Source organism: Canis aureus, chromosome 20 (assembly GCF_053574225.1).
Source record: "Canis aureus isolate CA01 chromosome 20, VMU_Caureus_v.1.0, whole genome shotgun sequence".
Classification (NCBI taxonomy): domain Eukaryota; kingdom Metazoa; phylum Chordata; class Mammalia; order Carnivora; family Canidae; genus Canis; species Canis aureus.
The window spans coordinates 18260250-18286698 of NC_135630.1; the positions used below are offsets into that span (position 1 = coordinate 18260250).

Genomic DNA, 26449 nt, shown 5'->3' on the forward strand with positions numbered 1-26449 from the left:
CTGACCTTCAACTGGAAAACTGTGTTTGTTACTAGATCCCCCTTTTGGTTAAGGGCCACTGCCCCATGTTTGGGGATGACAATCTGTGTGGAGTATGGAAAATTAGAAAGATCAGAGGCCAATTGTGTTATCTCTTTTAGGAGAAAGTCAGAGGTCCAAGAAAGTGAGTCAGAGGAAGATTGGAGTGTCTGGGATTTCAAGCTAAAATGTGACAACCAAGGGAGGAGCTAGAGAATAAACTGAAGTTTCCAGTGATTAAATAAGGAATAGGAGATAAATGAGAAGCCAAGATGCAAGTTGAGTCTAATGGGGATCAAGTAGAATCTTATATTGTGAAGTTTTATGACTGGTCTCTTGATCTGACCACTTCTAGCACTTAAGCCATGGAATGACTCAGTATCTTGAAATGAACCCTTCACATTTTGCTTCTTCTAACAGGTATTCCTTTATCAGAATTTAGGCACCCTCAGGACACACATGAAGAAAGAAGTGTCAGCTTCCCTATTTCCCTCATGCAGCTATAACATACCTGTAAGTAGTCAATACATATAAAAGGACAAGTCATGATAAAGATAATGCTTTGTCTGCAACTTCCCCTAAGGGCAAGAAAAGCAGACAAGTCAATCACCTTTCTGTACCAGCTTGTGGTCCTGGTCCCATTATCACTGTCAACAGTTTATGAAAAAATATAAATAATTCAAGGCTAAGTGTCAGTTGATAGTTTTAATAAACTCATAATTCTACAGCATGAAAGCCATTTTGTTTTCTCATTTTATTTGCTGTCTAAAATAACAACAACAACAACAACAACAACAATAATATACCCAACATGTAAGATATACCCTTAAATTAGAAATTACAAAACCCACATAATGTTGAAAGAGGCCATTTTCCAAAGAGTCAGAAAGCAATGGAAATCAAAGAGCCCCAGGACATCTCCACCCTAGGGACTCTGTCTAAAGCATCAGAAGATGCTTAATAAACCATGCTGCCTTCTCTACACTAATCATAGACAGTCCTGCCCCTTCCATAGTTTCAGAAAAACTGGAAAGGCCAGAAAGACAAACTCACTCAGGTACAGTTTGAGGTAGCTGTTGTCATAAGCAACTGAAAGAAGGGTATTGAAAAAAGTTTTAACTCCTTGACATTGGTCTTGGCAATGATTTTTTTTTTCATTTGACACTAAAAGAAGGCAGTAAAAGCGATAATAAATGAGATTACATCAAACTAATAAGCTTCTGCATAGCAAAGGAAACCATCACCAAAATGAAAAGACAACTTATGGAATGGGAGAAAATATTTGCAAATAAGAGATCTGAAAAGGGGTTGATGTCCAAAATATATAAAGAACTCATATAAATCAATAGCAAACACACAATCTGATTAAAAATGGCAGAGGAACTGAATAGATATTTTTCCTAAGAAGACATACAAACCGCCAACAGGTACATGAAAAGATACTCAACATCACTAATTACCAGGGAAATGCAAATGGAAACTACAATAAGATAGCACTCACACCTGTTAGAATTGTTATCATCAAAAAGACAAGAGATAGGGACACCTAGCTGGCTCAATCCGTAGAGCATGTGACTCTTGATCTCAAGCTACTAAGATGAATAAGGTGTGAGGATCTAATATAAAACATAGTGACTATAGTTGATAATATACTGTATTGTATAACTGATCACTTGTTTAAATGATCAAATAAATAAATAAAATGATGAATGTGTTAATTAACTAGATGGGGGCTCCTTTCATAATGTATACATATATTAAATCACCATGATGTATACTTTAAATATTTTATAATTTGGTTTGTCAATTATACCTTAATAAAATTGAAAACAAAGAGTTTAAGCTCTCTAATAAACCCTCTAATGCTGCGTCTTTAGTTTTCAGAGTACTGTGAAAGTTCTGGTGAAAGAAATAGGAATAACAGCAAGTAGTAGAGATATCAAATAACTTTGGGGATAATAGGAAATGCTGAAGGAAAGTTTTTTCCCACACTGTGGCTGATCAACGGGGATCTTAATGCTGTTTAGGAAACAAAGGATAGGCTGAGCAGAGAGTACAGTGATTCTTCACTAGGGTTCCACCTGACAATAAGACTTAGCACCAAACTCCACATTATAATGGATCCTGGTATGTCAGGGTTCCTATGTAACTCAAAAAATGATTCTGTTGCAATACTTGGATGGCTCCTGTGGTCTAAAACTGAGGTCCAGATTCTTTCTTGATTTAATGCCAGTTTACTGTTCTTTATGCCAGGCTCTGTGTTGTTTTTGTAATTTACACAATCAAATGCTGTCTGTTCAAAAGGGAAGATCATTAGAGGGTTTGCAGGAGCCCCTCAAATACTCCATTCATTTTTAATGGGGTACTTGACATCCTGCAAAGTTCACATACATGAGGAAGAGATTGCACAGCACGAACTGGAAAAAAAATACACTGCCTATTCCTCCAGGAGGATGCTGATAATGTGAGGCAACTAGTTCATGACATGTTTTATAGGACAGCTCTGTAAATGGTCATGCCTTTCAGCACAAAACAAATTAAAACATAATCATAACCCCAGTACCACTGTTACCACTGGGTGGCATTCTTTGTGATTAAATATATATCACATTGTTTTCAGGCTTGCTAGAATAAAAACTGTCAAATTCAGGATGGCAATTTACTTCAAATTTTGAAAATAAAAGTGATGTACCAAAAAATTATCTTTTGATTAACACTTTATATTTAGTTACAAGTCATATCATTATGATGAACATTGAGGGGTTGTCCAAATATCTTTCCAACATTGTAGTGGCATGGTGTTGAATATTGTTCAAAATAAATCGGCCATTTAGTAAATATTTTGAGATCTATTCCTTAAGGTTTCAGTTTACTGTCAAAAAACCTAAGATATGAAAAGCCAGATTTACAGAAAAGATGAATTGGAGAGAGAATATGTATTATTTACATTTTCTTCAATAGTTCTCTGCAGGATTCCTTCATAAAAAAAAATCCCTGTAATGAACTGGAGAACCTGTAACTCCCAGGTGGGTTCTTGCTACTCTGCACTTTGGGTAATTTTCTTCCGTCAACATTTGGGGGGATCAAAGAGAAGGGTTTTATTTCTCTTTCAAAGAGTAAACCTTTCCCAGCCTTCTCTCTCTGCCAAGCTCCACTTTTGAGAGCACATCCAAGAGTTTGACACAAATTGGCCACCAATCTTTGCACCCTGTGTCAGAAAGGGCACCTATTGTTAGTTCTCCACAACCTTAGGTCTTCTATCGTCAGCTTTGTATAAAAACAATTAACCAGCATTTCTGGGGCCCTCTGGCAAGACTTTTTTCATGGTCCTGGGCACTCAATCTCTTCTCACTGGAGTCTACGTTCAATGGAAAGAATATGAATGTTGGAGTCTGAATCTCAATCCTAACTCCACCAGTTAGTAGCCAACTGGCTGCAATATTCTAGGGTTTCAGTTTTCCCATCAGTAATGGGAGTAATGATATCCAATTCATTGAACAGTGTGGGATAAGTTAAATGTTGATAAAGCATCCAGCCCTGGGCCTGTCACATAACAGGTGCTTAACAAATGAGAGCTTTCATGATGACAGCTATGATCCTGGGTGTTTCCTGTCTTTTTTCTTTCTCTTTGTTTTCTCCTTGTATGTTTATATTTCCAGTAGGCTCTCTGTTGATCCTGAGCTCCTTTCTCTTAACCTGCATTTCTCCCCATAAACCCCTAATTTCTTATTCTCCCTCCTCACAAGCAAAGTCAGTGGATCAGCATTCCCATACCTTTCAACGTTCACGCCTTTCTCTTTAACCTCATCTGGAGGTTAAACTATTTCTACAGAACAATAGTCCATCTGCATGCCATTAGAGTTCAGCTCCTCTAACCTTTATTAGGTTGAATAGGATGCTAAACCCACAATGACTTTTTGGGGAGAGAAACTCTTTCAAAAAATTCCTCTGTACAGTTAAAATAGAATTTTATTTATATAAAAAAAGAATTTGGGATCCCTGGGTGGCGCAGCGGTTTGGCGCCTGCCTTTGGCCCAGGGCGCGATCCTGGAGACCCGGGATCGAATCCCATATCAGGCTCCCGATGCATGGAGCCTGCTTCTCCCTCTGCCTGTGTCTCTGCCTCTCTCTCTCTCTCTCTCTCTCTCTCTCTGTGACTATCATAAGTAAATAAATAAAAAAATTAAAAAAAAAAGAATTTTATTTATAAAACCCTCAATGTACAGGTAAATTTTAGGATCAAGTCTATGGTTCTTGAGAAGTGAGATTCACAGGTTTAAAAAGAATTCTATGCAATATTTGTTCTTCTTTCCCTGGTTTGAATACAATAAAATAAAAGTACCTAAAATTTATTGAATGTCTATTTTGTGCAAGGTAGTGTGCTGTTTATAACCATTGTTATTTAATCTTCGTAACTATCCTCATAAAGTGTGTATTGTTATTCTCACTTTGTTTTTGTTTTTTTCATCATCAAATGAATAAAACACGTTTAATTTTTTTAGTTATTATCCTCACTTTGTGATGAAAAAAACTGAGATTCCAAAGGTTCAAGTGACTTACCTAAACCATGACGCTCCTAAGAGGCAAAGCCAATATAAATCTAAGACTGCCTCACTGTTTATGGTACAAAAAGCTTTATAACATGCACAACACAATAAAATATGTTATTCTTGTTGTCTTAAATATATTACCTAGTACTTTGGATCATAAAAGGTGAAAGACACTCATATAGGTGAGAGTGAGAGAACTCTGACATCTTGAACACACTGAAGATGGATGGCTGCAACTCTCAAGTTGTGGGAAGTCTTTTTTTTTTAATTATTTTTTACTGGACTTAAATTTGCCAACATATAGCATAACACCCAGTGCTCATCCCGCCAAATGCCCCCCTCAGTGCCCATCACCCAGTCATCCCAAAACCCCACCCACCTCCCCTTCATACTTTCAGTTTTTAAAGATTATTTTTTAATTTTTTTATTTATAGAGACAGAGAGAGAGAGAGAGAGAGAGAGGCAGAGACACAGGCAGGAGGAGAAGCAGGCTCCACGCAGGGAGCCCGAGGCAGACTTTGGCCCGGGGCTCCAGGATCACACCCCAGGCTGCAGGCAGCACTAAATCACTGTGCTACCAGTGCTGCTTGTGGGAAGTCTTAAAGACCAGTCTTATCCCTTTGTCATTTTAGAGTTTCCAGAAAGCCCCTAATAACCTGGTGGGAAGTTCTTTGAGCTCTCACAATCATATAGAAAGCACTAACTCTGCTGACTACAAATTAATCTTCTTTTCCTGGAACTCTGTATGGACTAAAGTATGGAAAGGTTATGGCCTCTTCCATTCTTAGATCGGTAAGCCATGGCCAGCCAGGTAAAAGCTCAGGACTCTAGTCTTTACCAGGCACTATTATAGGACTGGGAGCTCAAATTCTACTGGAAATATAACCCAAGAGAAAACTGTGTTTATTAGGCCTCCTGTCAGGGAGTATACTGAATGTGGTGGAAAGGAATGCCTTAATAAGCTGCTTGGGGTAAGTGAAGGAGATTCACAAGGCATATGAGAAAGTCATTGCTGATGAGCCCTCAATTGTGTTCTAAGGAGGTGAGGTCCAGAAAACTATAAGGTGCCTGTTTTATATAAAGGGTTAGGTTTGCATATTTCAATCTAGATCTGGATTGCCCAGGAGACACTGAGCCCTGATACCCAACATTTAACCATCCATTCAATACATACATATTGAGTGATTACTATATGTGTTCTGTTTGAGGTGCTAGGAATAAACCAGTGAACAACATGACAAAAAATATTTCGATCTGGGCAACCCTGGTGGCTCAGCAGTTTAGCGCCACCTTCAGCGCGGGGCCTGATCCCGAAGACCGGGGATCGAGTCCCATGTCCGGCTTCCTGCATGGAGCCTGCTTCTCCCTCTGCCTGTGTCTCTGCCTCTCTCTCCCTGTCTCTCTCTCTCTCTTTGTCTCACATGAATAAATAAATAAATTCTTTAAAAAATTTCAATCTTTCTTCTAAATAAATACTAAAAAATACTTAAAGGCATCTCATTTCAACACAGCCAACTAAGCTAATGCAGAACCTTCTGTATTATAGACTAAAAACGACTGACGTAATATAACCAACAACGTTTTTAACATAACTGAGATTAAAAGAAAGAATATCCCAGATATCAGGAATAAAAAGGAAATGTAAAATTAAGGTAGTAACTGTTGATCAGAGAGGGGACTGGACTAACTGGAAACCTTATTCTGCTAAGTGCTAGGGTTTTAGTAGTGATGGGTGTTTGGAGATATGGCCTTGGGCTCATACAAGACAGGAAGCCAGAAATGAAACCCCTAAATCAAGCTGGTACCCACAAAGTTAAACATCCATAGTGAAGGGAACTTAACATATCTATTCATCAGCTGAGGGAAGTTACAACATAAGAGAGGGTATCTCTTCCCAGAGCATTTGGGTGAAAAATAAAAAACACAGGTCTATGTCATGTCCAGTTTGGGAGTTCATATTTATACTGAGAGGTGCTAGAAATGAACATAAAAACTGGACCCAGACTGCATGTGACAATAGCAAATGGAAAACACTCTCCAGGGCACACAGACTTTATAGGAAAAACTACTCCCACTGAAGGTGAGTTCACAAAGCATACACAGGAATAATCTACCTTGAGTGAGAATGGACACAAAAACTGTGGAGGATTAGTACCCCCAAATAGTGCAGATGGTAAAATCATTTGGCATGGGCTATTTAAAACAGGATATCAAGGAGGGGCAAGATGGCTGAAGAGTAGGGTCCCCAAATCACCTGTCTCCACCAAATTACCTAGAAAACCTTCAAATTATCCTGAAAATCTACGAATTCGGCCTGAGAATTAAAGAGAGAACACCTGGAATGCTACAGTGAGAAGAGTTTGCGCTTCTATCAAGGTAGGAAGACGGGAAAAAAGAAATAAAGAAACAAAGGCCTCCAAGGGGGAGGGGCCCCGCGAGGAGCCGGGCTGAGGCCGGGGCGAGTGTCCCCAGGACAGGAGAGCCCCGTCCCGGAGACGCAGGAGCTGCACCGACCTTCCCGGGGGAAAGGGGCTCCAGGGAGGTGGAGCAAGACCCGGGAGGGCGGGGATGCCCTCGGGCTCCCTGAGACAGTAACAGACACCTGCGCCCCTGGAGAGCGCCCCGAGCTCCCTAAGGGCTGCTGCGCGCACGGCGGGACCCGGAGCAGCTCGGAGGGGCTCGGGCGGCGGCTCCGCGGAGGGGGCTGCGCGGCCCCGGGAGCAGCTCGGGGGGGCTCGGGCAGAGGAAGAGGCTCCGTGCGGAGAGGGCTGCGCGGTTCCAGGAGCAGCTGGGGGGGGGGCTCGGGCGGCTGCTCCGCGGAGGGGGTTGCGCGGCCCCCCCGGAGCACAGGGCGCCGGGACACAGCCCAGGATCCGGCCTCCCCCCGGGACAGGCAGAGGCCGGGAGGGCCCAGGACAGCGAGGACGCTCCTGCCCCGAGCTGAGCAGATCCGCGGCCCCGCCCCGGAGCCTCCAGGCCCTGCAGACGGAGAGCTCCGGAGTTACTGAGGGGGCTGAATCCAGGTTTCCAGAGCTGGCCCCGCCACTGGGGCTGTTCCTCCTGGGGCCTCACGGGGTAAACAACCACCACTGAGCCCTGCACCAGGCAGGGGCACAGCAGCTCCCCCAAGTGCTAACACCTGAAAATCAGCACAGCAGGCCCCTCCCCCAGAAGACCAGCGAGACGGACCAGTTCCAGGAGAAGCCAAGGGACTTAAAGTACACAGAATCAGAAGGTACTGCCCCGTGGTTCTTTTTGTTTGTTTGTTTGTTTGTTTGTTTTGTTTTGCTTTTTGATTTGTTTCCTTCCCCCACCCCCCTTTTTTCTCCTTTCTTTTTCTTTCTCTTTTTCTTTTTATTTTTTTTTTTCGTTTTTTTTCTTCCTTTTTTTTTTCCTCTTTCTCTTTTCTTTCCTTCTTTCTCTCCTCTCTTTTTCTCCTTTTCCCAATACAACTTGCTTTTGGCCACTCTGCACTGAGCAAAATGACTAGAAGGAAAACCTCACCTCAAAAGAAAGAATCAGAAACAGTCCTCTCTCCCACAGAGTTACAAAATCTGGATTACAATTCAATGTCAGAAAGCCAATTCAGAAGCACTATTATGCAGCTATTGGTGGCTCTAGAAAAAAGCATAAAGGACTCAAGAGACTTCATGACTGCAGAATTTAGAGCTAATCAGGCAGAAATTAAAAATCAATTGAATGAGATGCAATCCAAACTAGAAGTCCTAACGACGAGGGTTAACGAGGTGGAAGAACGAGTGAGTGACATAGAAGACAAGTTGATAGCAAAGAGGGAAACTGAGGAAAAAAGAGACAAACAATTAAAAGACCATGAAAATAGATTAAGGGAAATAAACGACAGCCTGAGGAAGAAAAACTTACGTTTAATTGGTGTTCCCGAGGGTGCCGAAAGGGACAGAGGGCCAGAATATGTATTTGAACAAATTCTAGCTGAAAACTTTCCTAATCTGGGAAGGGAAACAGGCATTCAGATCCAGGAAATAGAGCGATCCCCCCCTAAAATCAATAAAAACCGTTCAACACCTCGACATTTAATAGTGAAGTTTGCAAATTCCAAAGATAAAGAGAAGATCCTTAAAGCAGCAAGAGACAAGAAATCCCTGACTTTTATGGGGAGGAGTATTAGGGTAACAGCAGACCTCTCCACAGAGACCTGGCAGGCCAGAAAGGGCTGGCAGGATATATTCAGGGTCCTAAATGAGAAGAACATGCAACCAAGAATACTTTATCCAGCAAGACTCTCATTCAAAATGGAAGGAGAGATAAAGAGCTTCCAAGACAGGCAGCAACTAAAAGAATACGTGACCTCCAAACCAGCTCTGCAAGAAATTTTAAGGGGGACTCTTAAAATCCCCCTTTAAGAAGAAGTTCAGTGGAACATTCCACAAAAACAAGGACTGAAAAAAAAAAAAACAAGGACTGAATAGATATCATGATGACACTAAACTCATATCTCTCAATAGTAACTCTGAATGTGAATGGGCTTAATGACCCCATCGAAAGGCGCAGGGTTTCAGACTGGATAAAAAAGCAGGACCCATCTATTTGCTGTCTACAAGAGACTCATTTTAGACAGAAGGACACCTACAGCCTGAAAATAAAAGGTTGGAGAACCATTTACCATTCGAATGGTCCTCAAAAGAAAGCAGGGGTAGCCATCCTTATATCAGATAAACTATAATTTACCCCGAAGACTGTAGTGAGAGATGAAGAGGGACACTATATCATACTTAAAGGATCTATTCAACAAGAGGACTTAACAATCCTCAATATATATGCCCCAAATGTGGGAGCTGCCAAATATATAAATCAATTATTAACCAAAGTGAAGAAATACTTAGATAATAATACACTTATACTTGGTGACTTCAATCTAGCTCTTTCTATACTCGATAGGTCTTCTAAGCACAACATCTCCAAAGAAACGAGAGCTTTAAATGATACACTGGACCAGATGGATTTCACAGATATTTACAAAACTTTACATCCAAACTCAACTGAATACACATTCTTCTCAAGTGCACACGGAACTTTCTCCAGAATAGACCACATATTGGGTCACAAATCGGGTCTGAACCGATACCAAAAGATTGGGATCGTCCCCTGCATATTCTCAGACCATAATGCCTTGAAATTAGAACTAAATCACAACAAGAAGTTTGGAAGGACCTCAAACACGTGGAGGTTAAGGACCATCCTGCTAAAAGATGAAAGGGTCAACCAGGAAATGAAGGAAGAATTAAAAAGATTCATGGAAACTAATGAGAATGAAGATACAACCGTTCAAAATCTTTGGGATGCAGCAAAAGCAGTCCTAAGGGGGAAATACATCGCAATACAAGCATCCATTCAAAAACTGGAAAGAACTCAAATACAAAAGCTAACCTTACACATAAAGGAGCTAGAGAAAAAACAGCAAATAGATCCTACACCCAAGAGAAGAAGGGAGTTAATTAAGATTCGAGCAGAACTCAACGAAATTGAGACCAGAAGAACTGTGGAACAGATCAACAGAACCAGGAGTTGGTTCTTTCAAAGAATTAATAAGATAGATAAACCATTAGCCAGCCTTATTAAAAAGAAGAGAGAGAAGACTCAAATTAATAAAATCATGAATGAGAAAGGAGAGATCACTACCAACACCAAGGAAATACAAACGATTTTAAAAACATATTATGAACAGCTATACGCCAATAAATTAGGCAATCTAGAAGAAATGGACGCATTCCTGGAAAGCCACAAACTACCAAAACTGGAACAGGAAGAAATAGAAAACCTGAACAGGCCAATAACCAGGGAGGAAATTGAAGCAGTCATCAAAAACCTCCCAAGACACAAGAGTCCAGGGCCAGATGGCTTCCCAGGGGAATTTTATCAAACGTTTAAAGAAGAAACCATACCTATTCTCCTAAAGCTGTTTGGAAAGATAGAAAGAGATGGAGTACTTCCAAATTCGTTCTATGAGGCCAGCATCACCTTAATTCCAAAACCAGACAAAGACCCCACCAAAAAGGAGAATTACAGACCAATATCCCTGATGAACATGGATGCAAAAATTCTCAACAAGATACTGGCCAATAGGATCCAACAATACATTAAGAAAATTATTCACCATGACCAAGTAGGATTTATCCCCGGGACACAAGGCTGGTTCAACACCCGTAAAACAATCAATGTGATTCATCATATCAGCAAGAGAAAAACCAAGAACCATATGATCCTCTCATTAGATGCAGAGAAAGCATTTGACAAAATACAGCATCCATTCCTGATCAAAACTCTTCAGAGGGTAGGGATAGAGGGAACATTCCTCGACATCTTAAAAGCCATCTATGAAAAGCCCACAGCAAATATCATTCTCAATGGGGAAGCCCTGGGAGCCTTTCCCCTAAGATCAGGAACAAGACAGGGATGTCCGCTCTCACCACTGCTATTCAACATAGTACCGGAAGTCCTAGCCTCAGCAATCAGACAACAAAAAGACATTAAAGGCATTCAAATTGGCAAAGAAGAAGTCAAACTCTCCCTCTTCGCGGATGACATGATACTCTACATAGAAAACCCAAAAGTCTCTACCCCAAGATTGCTAGAACTCATACAGCAATTTGGTAGCGTGGCAGGATACAAAATCAATGCCCAGAAATCAGTGGCATTTCTATACACTAACAATGAGACTGAAGAAAGAGAAATTAAGGAGTCAATTCCATTTACAATTGCACCCAAAAGCATAAGATACCTAGGAATAAACCTAACCAAAGATGTAAAGGATCTATACCCTAAAAACTATAGAACACTTCTGAAAGAAATTGAGGAAGACACAAAGAGATGGAAAAATATTCCATGCTCATGGATTGGCAGAATTAATATTGTGAAAATGTCAATGTTACCCAGGGCAATATACACGTTTAATGCAATCCCTATCAAAATACCATGGACTTTCTTCAGAGAGTTAGAACAAATTATTTTAAGATTTGTGTGGAATCAGAAAAGACCCCGAATAGCCAGGGGAATTTTAAAAAAGAAAACCATATCTGGGGGCATCACAATGCCAGATTTCAGGTTGTACTACAAAGCTGTGGTCATCAAGACAGTGTGGTACTGGCACAAAAACAGACACATAGATCAGTGGAACAGAATAGAGAACCCAGAAGTGGACCCTGAACTTTATGGTCAAGTAATATTCGATAAAGGAGGAAAGACTATCCATTGGAAGAAAGACAGTCTCTTCAATAAATGGTGCTGGGAAAATTGGACATCCACATGCAGAAGAATGAAACTAGACCACTCTCTTTCACCATACACAAAGATAAACTCAAAATGGATGAAAGATCTAAATGTGAGACAAGATTCCATCAAAATCCTAGAGGAGAACACAGGCAACACCCTTTTTGAACTCGGCCACAGTAACTTCTTGCAAGATACATCCACAAAGGCAAAAGAAACAAAAGCAAAAATGAACTATTGGGACTTCATCAAGATAAGAAGCTTTTGCACAGCAAAGGATACAGTCAACAAAACTAAAAGACAACCTACAGAATGGGAGAAGATATTTGCAAATGACCTATCAGATAAAGGGCTAGTTTCCAAGATCTATAAAGAACTTATTAAACTCAACACCAAAGAAACAAACAATCCAATCATGAAATGGGCAAAAGACATGAAGAGAAATCTCACAGAGGAAGACATAGACATGGCCAACATGCATATGAGAAAATGCTCCGCATCACTTGCCATCAGGGAAATACAAATCAAAACCACAAGGAGATACCACCTCACACCAGTGAGAATGGGGCAAATTAACAAGGCAGGAAACCACAAATGTTGGAGAGGATGTGGAGAAAAGGGAACCCTCTTACACTGTTGGTGGGAATGTGAACTGGTGCAGCCACTCTGGAAAACTGTGTGGAGGTTCCTCAAAGAGTTAAAAATATACCTGCCCTACGACCCAGCAACTGCACTGTTGGGGGTTTACCCCAAAGATACAAATGCAATGAAACGCCGGGACACCTGCACCCCGATGTTTCTAGCAGCAATGGCCACGATAGCCAAACTGTGGAAGGAGCCTCGGTGTCCAACGAAAGATGAATGGATAAAGAAGATGTGGTTTATGTATACAATGGAATATTACTCAGCCATTAGAAACGACAAATACCCACCATTTGCTTCAACGTGATTGGAACTGGAGGGTATTATGCTGAGTGAAGTAAGTCAGTCGGAGAAGGACAAACATTATATGTTCTCATTCATTTGGGGAATATAAATAATAGTGAAAGAGAATATAAGGGAAGGGAGAAGAAATGTGTGGGAAATATCAGAAAGGGAGACAGAACGTAAAGACTGCTAACTCTGGGAAACGAACTAGGGGTGGTAGAAGGGGAGGAGGGCGGGGGGTGGGAGTGAATGGGTGACGGGCACTGGGGGTTATTCTGTATGTTAGTAAATTGAACACCAATAAAAAATAAATTAAAAAAAATAAAATAGGGATCCCTGGGTGGCGCAGCGGTTTAGCGCCTGCCTTTGGCCCAGGGCGCGATCCTGGAGACCTGGGATCGAATCCCACATCGGGCTCCCGGTGCATGGAGCCTGCTTCTCCCTCTGCCTTTGTTTCTGGCTCTCTCTGTCTCTCAGTCTTTCATGAATAAATAAATAAATAAAATCTTTAAAAAATAAAAAAAATAAAAATAAAAAAAATAAAATAAAATAAAATAAAACAGGATATCTAGGAAGATTTTAAAAAGGAATGAATGGAAACTAGAAGAAAACAGCTGGAGGCAATGGAAAAAATTAAGAATATCAATTTGTTGAGGTGCCAGGTTGCTAATCTGACATGAATACCAAAGTATTCACCCAAGTACTAACCTACCTTGAGTGCCCATATGGCTGATTCTAACTCTGCTTCCATTTTATGATTATGTAATTTTTTTATCACATCCATAGATAAAGTATTCACCAACACAAAGAACAGAACTAAGGGGTATTATTTTATTGCTTTTTCAAGAACTTCTCAATTCAATGTATTCAACTTTCCTTTAATTGATTAGGGTACTAAGGAACAAAGAAATCAATTGTTTTTACCTACTGTATTAGTCAGGATGAAGGATAAGCTTTTATAACAAAAAGCTCCCAAAGACAGAGGTTAAAAGAAGGTAGATATTTATCTCTCCCAAATAAAAGTCAGGAAAGTCTATTCTGACAGAGCAGTTTTGCTCCACCACATCATTTAAGGACCCATATACCTTCATTTTACTTTTCCACCATCCTGTGGGGCATTTTGTTTAGTTTTCATGGTCAAAAGTAGGCCATGAAAGAGCCCTGTTTCACCTCAGGGAAAGGTGCCAGATCAAATGGGAGCATTGGCTTATTGTTTTAAGGCCAAGTTCTGGAAATGGCACACAACACTTTCACTTTCATCATCTGGCCTAACCTCAATGACATGGCCTCATCCAACCGCAAGGATACCTAGAAAAAATAGTTTCTAGCTAAGTGACCATGTATCCAGCTAAAATTCTATTACTCTGAAAGAAGCATAAAATATATTTGGGGATAATCTAGTAGTGTGTCACAGGTATAATTAAGCAAATACTGGGGGATGAGGTAATTAAGCTTTTTTAAACTTTTTTTTTTAAAGATTTTATTTATTCATTCATGACAGACAGACACACACACACACACACACACACAGATAGAGAGAGGCAAAGACACAGGCAGAGGGAGAAGCAGACTCCATGCAAGGAGCCCGACATGGGACTTGATCCCTGGTCTCCAGGATCACACCCCAGGCCGAAGGCAATGCTAAACCACTGGGCCACAGGGGCTGCCCTCTTTTTTAATTTTTTAATTTTATTTTTTTAATATTTATTTATTTATTCATGAGAGACACAGAGAGAAAGAGAGAGAGAGAGAGAGAGAGGCAGAGACACAGGCAGAAGGAGAAGCAGGCCCCATGCAGGGAGGCCGATGTGGGATTTGATCCTGGGTCTCCAGGATCATGCCCTGGGCTGAAGGCGGTGCCAAACTGCTGAGCCACCGGGGCTGCCCTTGCCCTCTTTTTTTAATTTTTAAAATATGCTTCAGCCTATCAGTCAATCACAACTATAGATCATCCTTGACCTGTGATGGGGTTATGAGTCGATAAATGCACCATTAAGTTGGAAATGTCATAGGTTGAAATACGTTTAACACATCTAACCTACTAAACATCATAGCTTACTTAGCCTCATCTATCTTAAATAAGCGCAGAACATTAACATTAGCCTAAAGTTGGGCAAAGTCATCTAACACAAAGCCTATTTTGTAATAAAGTGTTTAATACCTCATGTAATTTATTGGAATGCTGTACTGAAAGTAAAAAACAGAATGATTGCATGTGTACAAAAAGATTGTATTTTGCTTACTTACCGTCATGATCACATGGTTGATTGGGAGCTACATTTGATCAAATGGCTTGCTGCCATTTGGCATCATGAGCATTGTACCTCATATCACTAGCCTGGGAAAAGATCAAAATTCAAAGTACAGTTTTGGCTGAATATGTATTACTTTTGCACTATCACAAAGTTGAAAAATCAAAGGACAAACTAAGTCAGGGACCACCATCTGTATTTGTCAAAGTCCTGCTATTAGCTCACTATTGTTGGTAGAAAAAAAAACACACAAAAAGAGGCAACAACTGAAGGATAGCAGAATATGTCATCCCAAAATATGCTTCTTTGACCTAAAGATTATTTTGAGATAATTATATTTTAGAAAAAGCAGTCATAAGAGAATCTCCAAATACAGGGTAGAATTTACTCTTTGGTAAGGGAAATTTGCATTTACAGGTCAATCTCCAAAACTTGGAGATATTGCAATATCGAAATAAAGTGAATCAGAGGAATTTTCTGGCTTCCCAGTGCATATAAAAGTTATTTACACTACACTGTAATCTTTTAAGTATGTAATAGAATTATGTCTAAAAAAATAAGGTATATACCTTAATTTAAAAATACTTTATTGCTAAAAACTGCTAACCATCATCTGAGCTTTCAGCAAGCCATATTCTTTTTGTTGGTGGAAGGTCTTGATGTGGATGGCTGTTGACTGATGGGGAGGGTACTGAAAATTGGGGTGGGTTTAACGTTTCTCAAAATAACAATGAAGTTAGCCTCATCAATTAACTCTTCTTTTCATGAACAATTTCTCTGTGGCATGCAGTGCTGTTTGATAGCATTTTACCCACAGTACAACTTCTTGCAAAATTGGAATCAATCTCAAACTCTGCCACTGCTTAATCAACTAAGTTTATGAAATATTCTAAATCCTCTGTTGTCATTTCAACAATCTTTATGGCATATTCACTAGCAGTAGATTCCATCTCAAAAAACTACTTTCTTTCCTCAGGGAAAAAAAAGAAGAGAGGAAGACATACCAAGAAATACACTTAATGACAGAGAACAAACTGATGTTACCAGAGGGGAGGTTGCTGGGATGATAGGTTAAATAGGTGATGGGGATTACGCTCTCAACAGTGGGCTTAAAATATTCAGTTAAACATGTTGTCAATAGATATGCTGTCATCCAGACTTTGTTGTTCCACTGATAGAGCACAGGCAGAGTAGATTTAGCATAATTCTCAAGGGTACTAGGATGTTCAGAATGGTAAATGAGCCCTGACTTCAACTTAAAATCACCAGCTGCATTAGCATTTACCAACAGATTCAGCTTGTCCTATGAAGCTTTGAAGGTAGGCATTGATTTCTCCTCTCTACCTATGAAAGTCTTAGATGCATCTTGTTCCAATAGAAAGCTGTTTTGTCTACATAGAAAATCTATTGTTTAGCATATCTATTTTCATTAATGATCTTAGATCTTCTGGATAGCTTGGGCTGCTTCTATGTTAGCACTTGCTGCTTTACTTGCACTTTTATGTTTTAAAGATGATTTCTTTCTTTAACCTCATGAACCAATCTCTGCTACCTTCAAACTTTTCTTCTTCACTGTTGACCTCTCTCAAACTTCCTAGAACTGACGAGTGTTAGGGTCTTTCTCTGGATTAAACTTTGGCCTAAGGAATGATGTGACTGGTTTCATCTTCTGTCCAGACTACTGACACGTTCTCCATATTAGCAATATGTTGTTTTGCTTTCTTATTAATCATGTGTTCGCTAGAGTATCACTTTTAATTTCCTCCAATAACTTTTCCTTTGCATTCACAACTTGGCTAACTGGCTCAAGAGGCCTAGTATCTGTCCTATCTTGCCTTTTAACATGTCTTTCTCATTGAGCTTTATCATTTCTAGCTTTTGATTTAAAGTGAGACCATGTATGGCTCTACTTTTCACTTAAATACATAGAAGCCATTGTAGGATTATTGATTGGCCTGATTTCAATATTGTTGTGTCTCAGGGAATAGATTGGCCTGATTTCAATATTGTTGTGTCTCAGGGAATAGAGTGGAGAGATGAAGGGGAATGGCTGGTTAGTGGAGGTCAGAACATACACAAATTTATCAATTAAGTTTGCCATCTTATATGGGTACAGTTTGTAATGCCCCCAAACAATCATAACAGGAATATCAAAGGTCACTGATCACAGATCACTAAAAAAAATACATTAATGAGAAAATTTGAGGGATGCCCGGGTGGTTCAGTGGCTGAGCATCTGCCTTCAGCTTGGATTGTGGTGGTGGGATCCTGGGATCCAGTCCTGCATCAGGTTCCCTTCGGGGAGCCTGCTTCTCCCTCTGCCTATGTCTCTGCCTATTTCTGTGTGTCTCTCATGAATAAATAAATAAAATCTTTTTTAAAAAGAGAGAAAATAAAAAAATAAATAAAAAATAAAAAAAAATAAAAAGAGAGAAAATTTGAAGTTTTGCAAGATTACTAAAATATGAAACAGACATAAAGTGAACAAGCATAGTTGGAAAAATCTTAGAAAAATCTATAGACTTGCTTGACACAGGGTTGTCACAAACTCTCAATTTGTAAAAATAAAAACAGAAAACAAAAACTTCAGTAAATGTGAAGTGTGATAAAGGGAAGTGCAATAAAACAAGGTATGCCTGTATAAGGGAAATCTCCATTTGTAAGGTATGTGCCTCTTTGTACCAGGAAAAGAAGAATGACTCTAAATCACAAGAAATTCTTATCAATGCAGAAGTCCACTTAAATTTGCCTAACAACCTTCCTTTTTTTACTGTACTTTCCCCGATAACCTCCCATACATAACTGGCCTCCTCACCCTGTAACATCTTTCATCTTTCTTTTGTCTTTAGCTAAAGGTGGTATAATATGGTGAGTTGGACCATTGGGGGAGTTTTACTAGTTTTCCTGGGTATTTCCCATGTGTATATGAGGTATATATATATATATATATACATATATATATACATATACATATATATATATAATTAAACTTGATTATTTTTCTCTTGATCTTTCTCTTAATCTGTCTTAATCCATCTCAACCAAAAACAATGAAGGTTAGAGGGAAAATTATCTAAAAGTCACCAAAAACCATTGTCTCTCTCTCTCTATTCCCCTGCCCCACCCCAAAATATACTGCCATCCATTTCTGTTGGTTTTACCAACAAATACCTATTCATCCCCCTTTGCTCAGGCTCTTATCATTTCTTACAAGGATTATTGTAAAGATCTTAAGAGTTTTCTATCTCTTCCCTCCAAATTATCCTTTACGTTGCTTCCTGAGTGATCTTTCTAAAACACAGAGGTATCCACAGCAAATATCATTCTCAATGGGGAAGCACTGGGAGCCTTTCCCCTAAGATCAGGAACAAGACAGGGATGTCCACTCTCACCACTGCTATTCAACATAGTACTGGAAGTCCTAGCCTCAGCAATCAGACAACAAAAAGACATTAAAGGCATTCAAATTGGCAAAGAAGAAGTCAAACTCTCCCTCTTCGCCAATGACATGATACCCTACATAGAAAACCCAAAAGCCTCCACCCCAAGATTGCTAGAACTCATACAGCAATTTGGTAGTGTGGCAGGATACAAAATCAATGCCCAGAAATCAATGGCATTTCTATACACTAACAATGAGACCAAAGAAAGAGAAATGAAGGAGTCAATTCCATTTACAATTACACCCAAAAGCATAAGATACCTAGGAATAAACCTAACCAAAGATGTAAAGGATCTATACCCTAAAAACTATAGAACACTTCTGAAAGAAATTGAGGAAGACACAAAGAGATGGAAAAATATTCCATGCTCATGGATTGGCAGAATTAATATTGTGAAAATGTCAATGTTACCCAGGGCAATTTACACGTTTAATGCAATCCCTATCAAAATGCCATGGACTTTCTTCAGAGAGTTAGAACAAATTATTTTAAGATTTGTGTGGAATCAGAAAAGACCCCGAATAGCCAGGGGAATTTTAAAAAAGAAAACCATATCTGGGGGCATCACAATGCCAGATTTCAGGTTGTACTACAAAGCTGTGGTCATCAAGACAGTGTGGTACTGGCACAAAAACAGACACATAGATCAGTGGAACAGAATAGAGAACCCAGAAGTGGACCCTGAACTTTATGGTCAAGTAATATTCGATAAAGGAGGAAAGACTATCCATTGGAAGAAAGACAGTCTCTTCAATAAATGGTGCTGGGAAAATTGGACATCCACATGCAGAAGAATGAAACTAGACCACTCTCTTTCACCATACACAAAGATAAACTCAAAATGGATGAAAGATCTAAATGTGAGACAAGATTCCATCAAAATCCTAGAGAAGAACACAGGCAACACCCTTTTTGATCTTGGCCACAGTAACTGCAAGATACATTCATGAAGGCAAAAGAAACAAAAGCAAAAATGAACTATTAGGAGTTCATCAAGATAAGAAGCTTTTGCACAGCAAAGGATACAGTCAACAAAACTAAAAGACAACCTACAGAATGAGAGAAGATATTGCAAATGATGTATAAGATAAAGGGCTAGTTTCCAAGATCTATAAAGAAGTTATTAAACTCAACACCAAAGAAACAAACAATCCAATCATGAAATGGGCAAAAGACATGAAGAGAAATCTCGCAGAGGACATGGCCAACACGCATATGAGAAAATGCTCTGCATCACTTGCCATCAGGGAAATACAAATCAAAACCACAAGGAGATACCACCTCACACCAGTGAGAATGGGGCAAATTAACAAGGCAGGAAACCACAAATGTTGGAGAGGATGCGGAGAAAAGGGAACCCTCTTACACTGTTGGTGGGAATGTGAACTGGTGCAGCCACTCTGGAAAACTGTGTGGAGGTTCCTCAAAGAGTTAAAAATAGACCTGCCCTACGACCCAGCAATTTCACTGTTGGGGATTTACCCCAAAGATTCAGATGCAATGAAACACCGGGACACCTGCACCCCGATGTTTATAGCAGCAATGTCCACAATAGCCAAACTGTGGAAGGAGCCTTGGTGTCCATCAAAAGATGAATGGATAAAGAAGATGTGGTTTATGTATACAATGGAAATGTCGTTTCTCAGCCATTAGAAACGACAAATACCCACCATTTGCTTCAACGTGGATGGAACTGGAGGGTATTATGCTGAGTGAAGTAAGTCAATCAGAGAAGGACAAACAGTGTATGTTCTCATTCATTTGGGGAATATAAATAATAGTGAAAGGGAATATAAGGGAAGGGAGAAGAAATGTGTGGGAAATATCAGAAAGGGAGACAGAACATAAAGACTCCTAACTCTGGGAAACGAACTAGGGGTGGTGGAAGGGGAGGAGGGCGCGGGGTGGGGGGTGAATGGGTGCCGGGCACTGAGGAGGGCACTTGATGGGATGAGCACTGGGTGTTATTCTGTATGTTGGTAAATTGAACACCAATAAAAATAAATTTATTAAAAAAATACAGAGGTATGTATGGATGGATGGATGATATCTATCTATCTATCTATCTATCTATCTATCTATCTAGTATCTACTTTATGATAGCCATAGATCTTTTGGATTCAGTAGCAAACAAAAAAGATGACCTCATGAAGCTTACATTTTAGTAGAAGAAAACAAAGAATGAATGATATACAAAATAATGAATACATTATAAAGTATGTTAGAAGATTATAAATACCAAGGAAAAAAGAAAAAGTAGAGTAAACTAAGGGAGACTGAGTGTTGCAAACAGGAGTAGGATGTTGGCTAGGATTCAAGCTTAGAAGGTAACATTTAAGCCAAGACCAAAGAAGGTGAGAGAGTTAGCCGTGAAGATCTGAGCAAAGAGAATTTCTTGAAGAGGTATGGCTGAATTGTAAAGACCTATGGTGGGAGCCCTACTAGCTTCTAGAGAAGCTAGAGAAAAATGAGTGAATATAGTCAGAGATGGGATCAGAGAGAAATGTAAAAACTTTGGTGTTCACTTTGAATCACATTAGAAGTCATTGTAGTTGAGCAGAAGAGTGACATGATCTGACTTATCTTTTTAAGACTACTCTGATTGGGGAGGGATAGGAAAGGAAGGGTAGAAGCAAGCAGAACAGTTAGAAAGCTATTGCAATATTGCAGGTGAGAGGTGACAGAGGTTTATACAAGATTAATAGTGGTGATAGGTTCTGGATATATTCTGACAGCAGAGCCAATAGGATATAATGTAAGATATGAAGGCAAGAGAGAAGTCAAGAATGACATCATGGCACTTGGGGCTAAATATATGGAAAGGTGAAGATATCATTAACTGAGATGGGAAGACTGAGGGAGGAGTTGTATAGGGCTTGGGGGAAGATCAAGAATTTGGTTTTATTTTATTTTATTATTATTTTATTATTTTTTTGGAATTTGGTTTTGGAATAATAAACTTGTGATACCTATTTGACATCTAAGTGAAAATGCCAAGGAAGCGGATGGATATATAAGCCTGGAATTCTGGCAAGATGCCTGGCCTGAAGATACAATAATAAAGCCAATAATTGGATATGTACAGGCACTGTTCTAAACAGTTTACATATGCTAACTCACTTAATCCTGACAACAGGTTGGCTTCCAAGAAGTAGTAGGAAATATTATTATCTTGTTTCACAGATTGAGTAACTGAGGCACATAGAGATTAAATAACTTGTCTGAGGTCACAAAGATAGTTTATGGAAGAGCCATGATTCAAATCCAGGCATGTAAATATCAAAATCCATGCCTTGAGCCACAGTACTATAGTGCAGGAAATAAATTTAGGAGTCTTCAGCATATGAAGTGTATTTAAATCTATGAATTCAGGTGAGATCACCATGAGAATATGATAGCAAAAAGGATCTAAGGAATTTGTTTAAAAATAAAATGGAGTCGGATGGATGGAAGTGGGTAGGAGCACAGATGAAATAAGATTGGCCCTGAGTAGATAAATGTTGAAGTTGGGTAATGAGTACATGGAGGTTCATTATTCTTTGCTGTCTATTTTGTTTATGTGACTAAACTTTTACACAATAAGAAGTGAAAACAAAGATAGGGGAATTAAGAACAACTATGAAAGAAGAACAAGAAAAAGTGACAGGGAGTCAGGAAAAAAAAAAAAAAAAAACAGGAGCACAGTATCCTGGAAAGCAAATGTTCCAATTGTCTACTGACATAACAAACCACCCCCAAAACTTCATGGCTTAACCAAGCAGCAATAATTTATTTTTCTCAGAAATCTTTGATTTGGGCAGGTCTCAGCAGAGACCTGTCATCTCTGCTCATGGGACTCCAACAGACAGAGTGGCTTTCCTGGGCCTGCAGACTCATCTCTAAGGTGGCTCACTCATATGGCTGGCAAGTTGCTGGTATAGGCTGGAAGCTCAGCCAGCACAGTCCTATCTTTATCTAGGGTCAACTCTCAGATTTACTAAAGATAAGTAGTGCAAATGAGAATTACTTGAAAGTTCTTCAAACATGTGCCTTACTCTCAACTGACAAAAGACCCTTCAGAGAACATTGAAAAAAACTCCACTGGTGCTGGGATTGTTTTCTTTACAAAAATTACAGGAACTGAGGAGAATACATTTGTTATCTAGGTCTTTGTAAATGCCAGGAGAGCCTGTACTTTACAGTAAAAGATATCTCAGTTTTGTTCATATCCATTGGCCACAGCTTCCCCTTGGAATTTCTCTTTTGTAAAATGCTTTCAATCACTACAAGAAGATGGGAGAGGATGAAGAGATGTATACAAATTCTTGTGTCTTTGACAAATAATAGGCAAATAGCAAAAGCCAGTTTTTCTCTCATCTTCTTACCTATGACTTGCAATAGTTCTGTTCATGGGTTTTTAGAAGGTTTTCATCATGGATAGGCCCCATGGTTTTTCCTCATCAGTATTCTAAGGTGCTGACTGCCATTGCAGTCCACCAGAGTTCACTGAGAGTTTTTAACACCAAAACCTGATTTCCAAAATGCTTTGACACTTCAAATCAGGTCAGAGGTTAGAGTACCAGTGCTTTCTCTCCCCCCCCCCCCCCCCCCCGGTATACCTAGCAACTACAGAGGGCAGGGGACAGCTAACTCTGAGACAAGTGAATCACCTCACATGCCACTGAACATACACCACTGGGACTGCAAGGCTGTTACAGGGGAACCAAAGAGAAAACAATGAAAAAAACACACATGGGGAGAAGTGAAAGGCAAGTTTTATCTTTACTTCCTATTTCTGCTAACTTGAAAATACATGGAGTATCTGAAACCATCAGATGTGACTTAGTACACATTTTGATCATGATGCAATATTTCTGCAAGTTATGTCTTTGCCGGTGTTTTATTATCTGAGAACAGATTTAAACACGCCAGTTTGTTTAAAATAAATAATAACAATAATAATGATGATTAATCCATAAACCAGGTTTTCTCTGTGGTGAAGTTTCTAAAGGCATCATCCTCATCAACAGGCACTCATTATCTACATATGTCATTAGCTAAGAGTTCAAGTATTTCTCAAAAACTCAAAAGAATCATAGTAAGTCCCAGGAGCATGTATTAAGCCTTTCAAGCTCTGCCTTCCTCTAGTGTAACTTAGTCGAATCAGAGTCAGTTGATGAGGCATTTGGAAAACAAACTACATTATTACCAAAACAAATACATTTTGAGTTTTCTTCTTTTTAAAAGGTTTTATTTATTTATTCATGAGAGACACGCAGAGAGAGAGGCAGAGACACAGGAAGAGGAAGAAGTGGGCTTCATGCAGGGAGCCCAATGTGGGACTCAATCCTGGGACTCCAGGATCATGCCCTGGGCCCAAAGCAGGCACTAAACTGCTGAGCCACCCAGGGATCCCAAGTTCTTTTCTTCTTTCACCTCTCCTCATCACTTATTAGTGCTCATCACCTCTCCTTGGTTTCTAGGAGACCCCCTCTCCTGAATTTCCTCTTCCTCTTGGATTGCCCTTTCTTACTCTGATTCTGCACCCAATTCCAAAGTGTAGGCTTTCCCCCCCCACAGCAAACAACTATACAACACCAGCTAAGTGTCCTACAATTCAACTCAATTGTTACATTGTCTACCTGAGAGAGCAATCAGATCCTACAAGACTGCCTCAACTTCAGATGCCAATCACAAGTCCAGGCTGTCACCTGTTTTTCTTACCCACTGGCTATACTTTGGAGGTTCCAATGACTCCCTCATTGGATTTAATTAATTTGCTAAAACAGCTAATAGAACTTAGAAAAACATTTTACTTACTAGATTAGGGCTTTATTATAGAAGGTTATAACTCAGGAACAGTCGACAGAAAAGATGCATAGGACAAGGTGTGAGGAAGGGGTGCCAAGACTCCATTCTCTTTGAGCACACCACTCTCCCTAAATCTCTAGATGTTCATCAACCTGGAACCTCTCAGAACCCTATTTTTGGGGGGTTTTGATGGAGGCTTTGTTACAAAGGCATAATTGATTAAATTATTGGCCATTGGTGACAGAACTCAATCTTCAGCCCTCTCCCCTCTATGTTTAGGGGGTGGAACTAAAAGTTCCAACCCTCTAATCACATGTTTGGTTGTCTTGGCAACCAGCCCCAATCCTTAGGTTACCCAGCTCTCCAAAAAGATAACATTAACAAAATAAGACACCCTTATTGCTCTCATCACTTAGAAAACTCCAGGACAAAGACCAAATACATATTTCTTATTATAAATAACAATATCACAGTTACTCTTCTCACAGACTCTTGATTTTCTCATGCCTCTCCTCATCATCTACCTACTTTTGTCCTCATACTACATGCTTTCAGTGACCTCATCCTCATTCATAGTCTTAGACAACTTTGCTTTCCTTATTGTTGCTGCAGGAATAGTGGCAGTAGTAGTAGCAGCAACAGTGGAGGAATAACACCAATGGCAGTGGTAGTAGCAAGAGCAGTAAGTAAGAGCACATCACTATTGTTTTTAACTTCAGTTATTATAGAAGTCCTCTAAGACCTTTCTGTGATCGTGATTGTTCCCTTTATTACATTTTTCACATTTCTGCCAATGTAATCCTTCTAAAATAGAAATTCTGTCATGTGATTCCGTTTCAATCTTCTAATAGTCCCAGTGCTCTTGGGGACAAAATATAAATTCTTAGTATGGTATAAAAGGCCTATCACTCCCCAGCTCTGTCTATCTCAGCCCCTATATATGCCCCCTGGCATAGCCATCCCAAACAACTTGCATTTTGCCACATACAGAATGTTATTTCCCACCTCTGTTACTGTAATGCCCTTCCCCTTACCTCTTGCTGGATTCCCAACCCAACTGACTCCTATGAATCTTTCCAGAAACAGCTGCAGTTGTGTTTCCTGTCTAGGAAGACAACTCCAAGTCTCCAGGCTACTTTAGGTGTCCCTCCTGTGTGCTTCCTCTATTACAAAACACATTACAATAATTATTATTATTTTGCTCTTTGTTAATTTCTTGTAATCCTTTTTCCTGTGTATTCAATACTCAATTATAAGTATGATAATCAAGAAAATGTAGAATGAATGAACTAGTGAGTTATAGCTCAAGTATAGATTAATATATATTTTCCGCCCCCCCCCCCCCAGTTTCAATTCCTGTTGAAGAAAAAAGACAAGCCCAAATTGGAGTCACTTGTGCTAAGGTCCAAGTCAGCAAACCAAGATTTAATATCTAACCTAATTGTAGTTTCAGTCTTTCTTAAGAATGTGACCTCAAACCAGTCAACCTAGAATTACCTGATCAGCACTAGTGAGGTAATCTGTAGGACATACTCCTGCCCTTCCCGCAAAGGGAGGTAATCTTGTCTAAAACAATATACTTTTTGTTAAAATCTTATTCTTCCCATATGACTATAAAAGTCCTCCACTTGTTCTTAAGTAGGCTCCATGCCCAGCATGGAACCCAATGCAGGGCTCAAACTCACAACTCTGAGATCAAGACCTCAGCTGAGATCAAGAGTTGGATGCTTAAACAACTGAGCCACCCATGTGCCCCAAAAGTCTTCCATTTTATACAGCTCCTGAAGCTCCTTTCTATTTCCTAGATGGGATGCTGCCTGATTCAGGAATCATTGAATAAAGCCAATTAGATCTTCAAATTCACTCAGTTTAATTTTGTTTTTTAACATCCCTCAGGTTACTTATAGTCTAGCAAGGGAGACAGAAATGTAAGTAGATCATCTAGTATAATGATTTCAGAGGAGTCATTCAGGAACCCCTCAGGTTCATCCAGGAATCCCACATTAACAGCCTATTAAATAATAAGGAAATGAACACATAGGATAAATGAGGGAACATCATTATTTGATGAAATATACATCAGAGCCTTGACAGAGCATTTGCTTTATAAAATAAAGGTTGAAGGGTGTAGGGTCACATCTGTGCTCCAGCTGATGGTAATCAACTAGATACCACCTTTGGAAAAAGATCTCTCAACCAGGTTTGAGTGCACCTAATCAAGGAC

General features: G+C 39.6%; 1 protein-coding gene across 5 annotated transcripts in view; it reads right to left on the minus strand.

The window, feature by feature from the left end:
- The window catches only part of LOC144291504 (importin subunit alpha-8-like), a 256604-nt gene that overhangs the window by 67171 nt on the left and 162984 nt on the right, over positions 1 to 26449 (minus strand). The window contains exon 1 of one of the 5 annotated variants that reach the window (XR_013358809.1): positions 14988 to 15069. The exons of the other annotated variants lie outside the window; for them this stretch is intronic. The gene's annotated coding sequence lies outside the window, so the exon portion shown is untranslated. Of the gene's footprint in view, positions 1 to 14987; positions 15070 to 26449 lie in introns of those variants that run through there. 5 annotated transcript variants of the gene reach the window in all.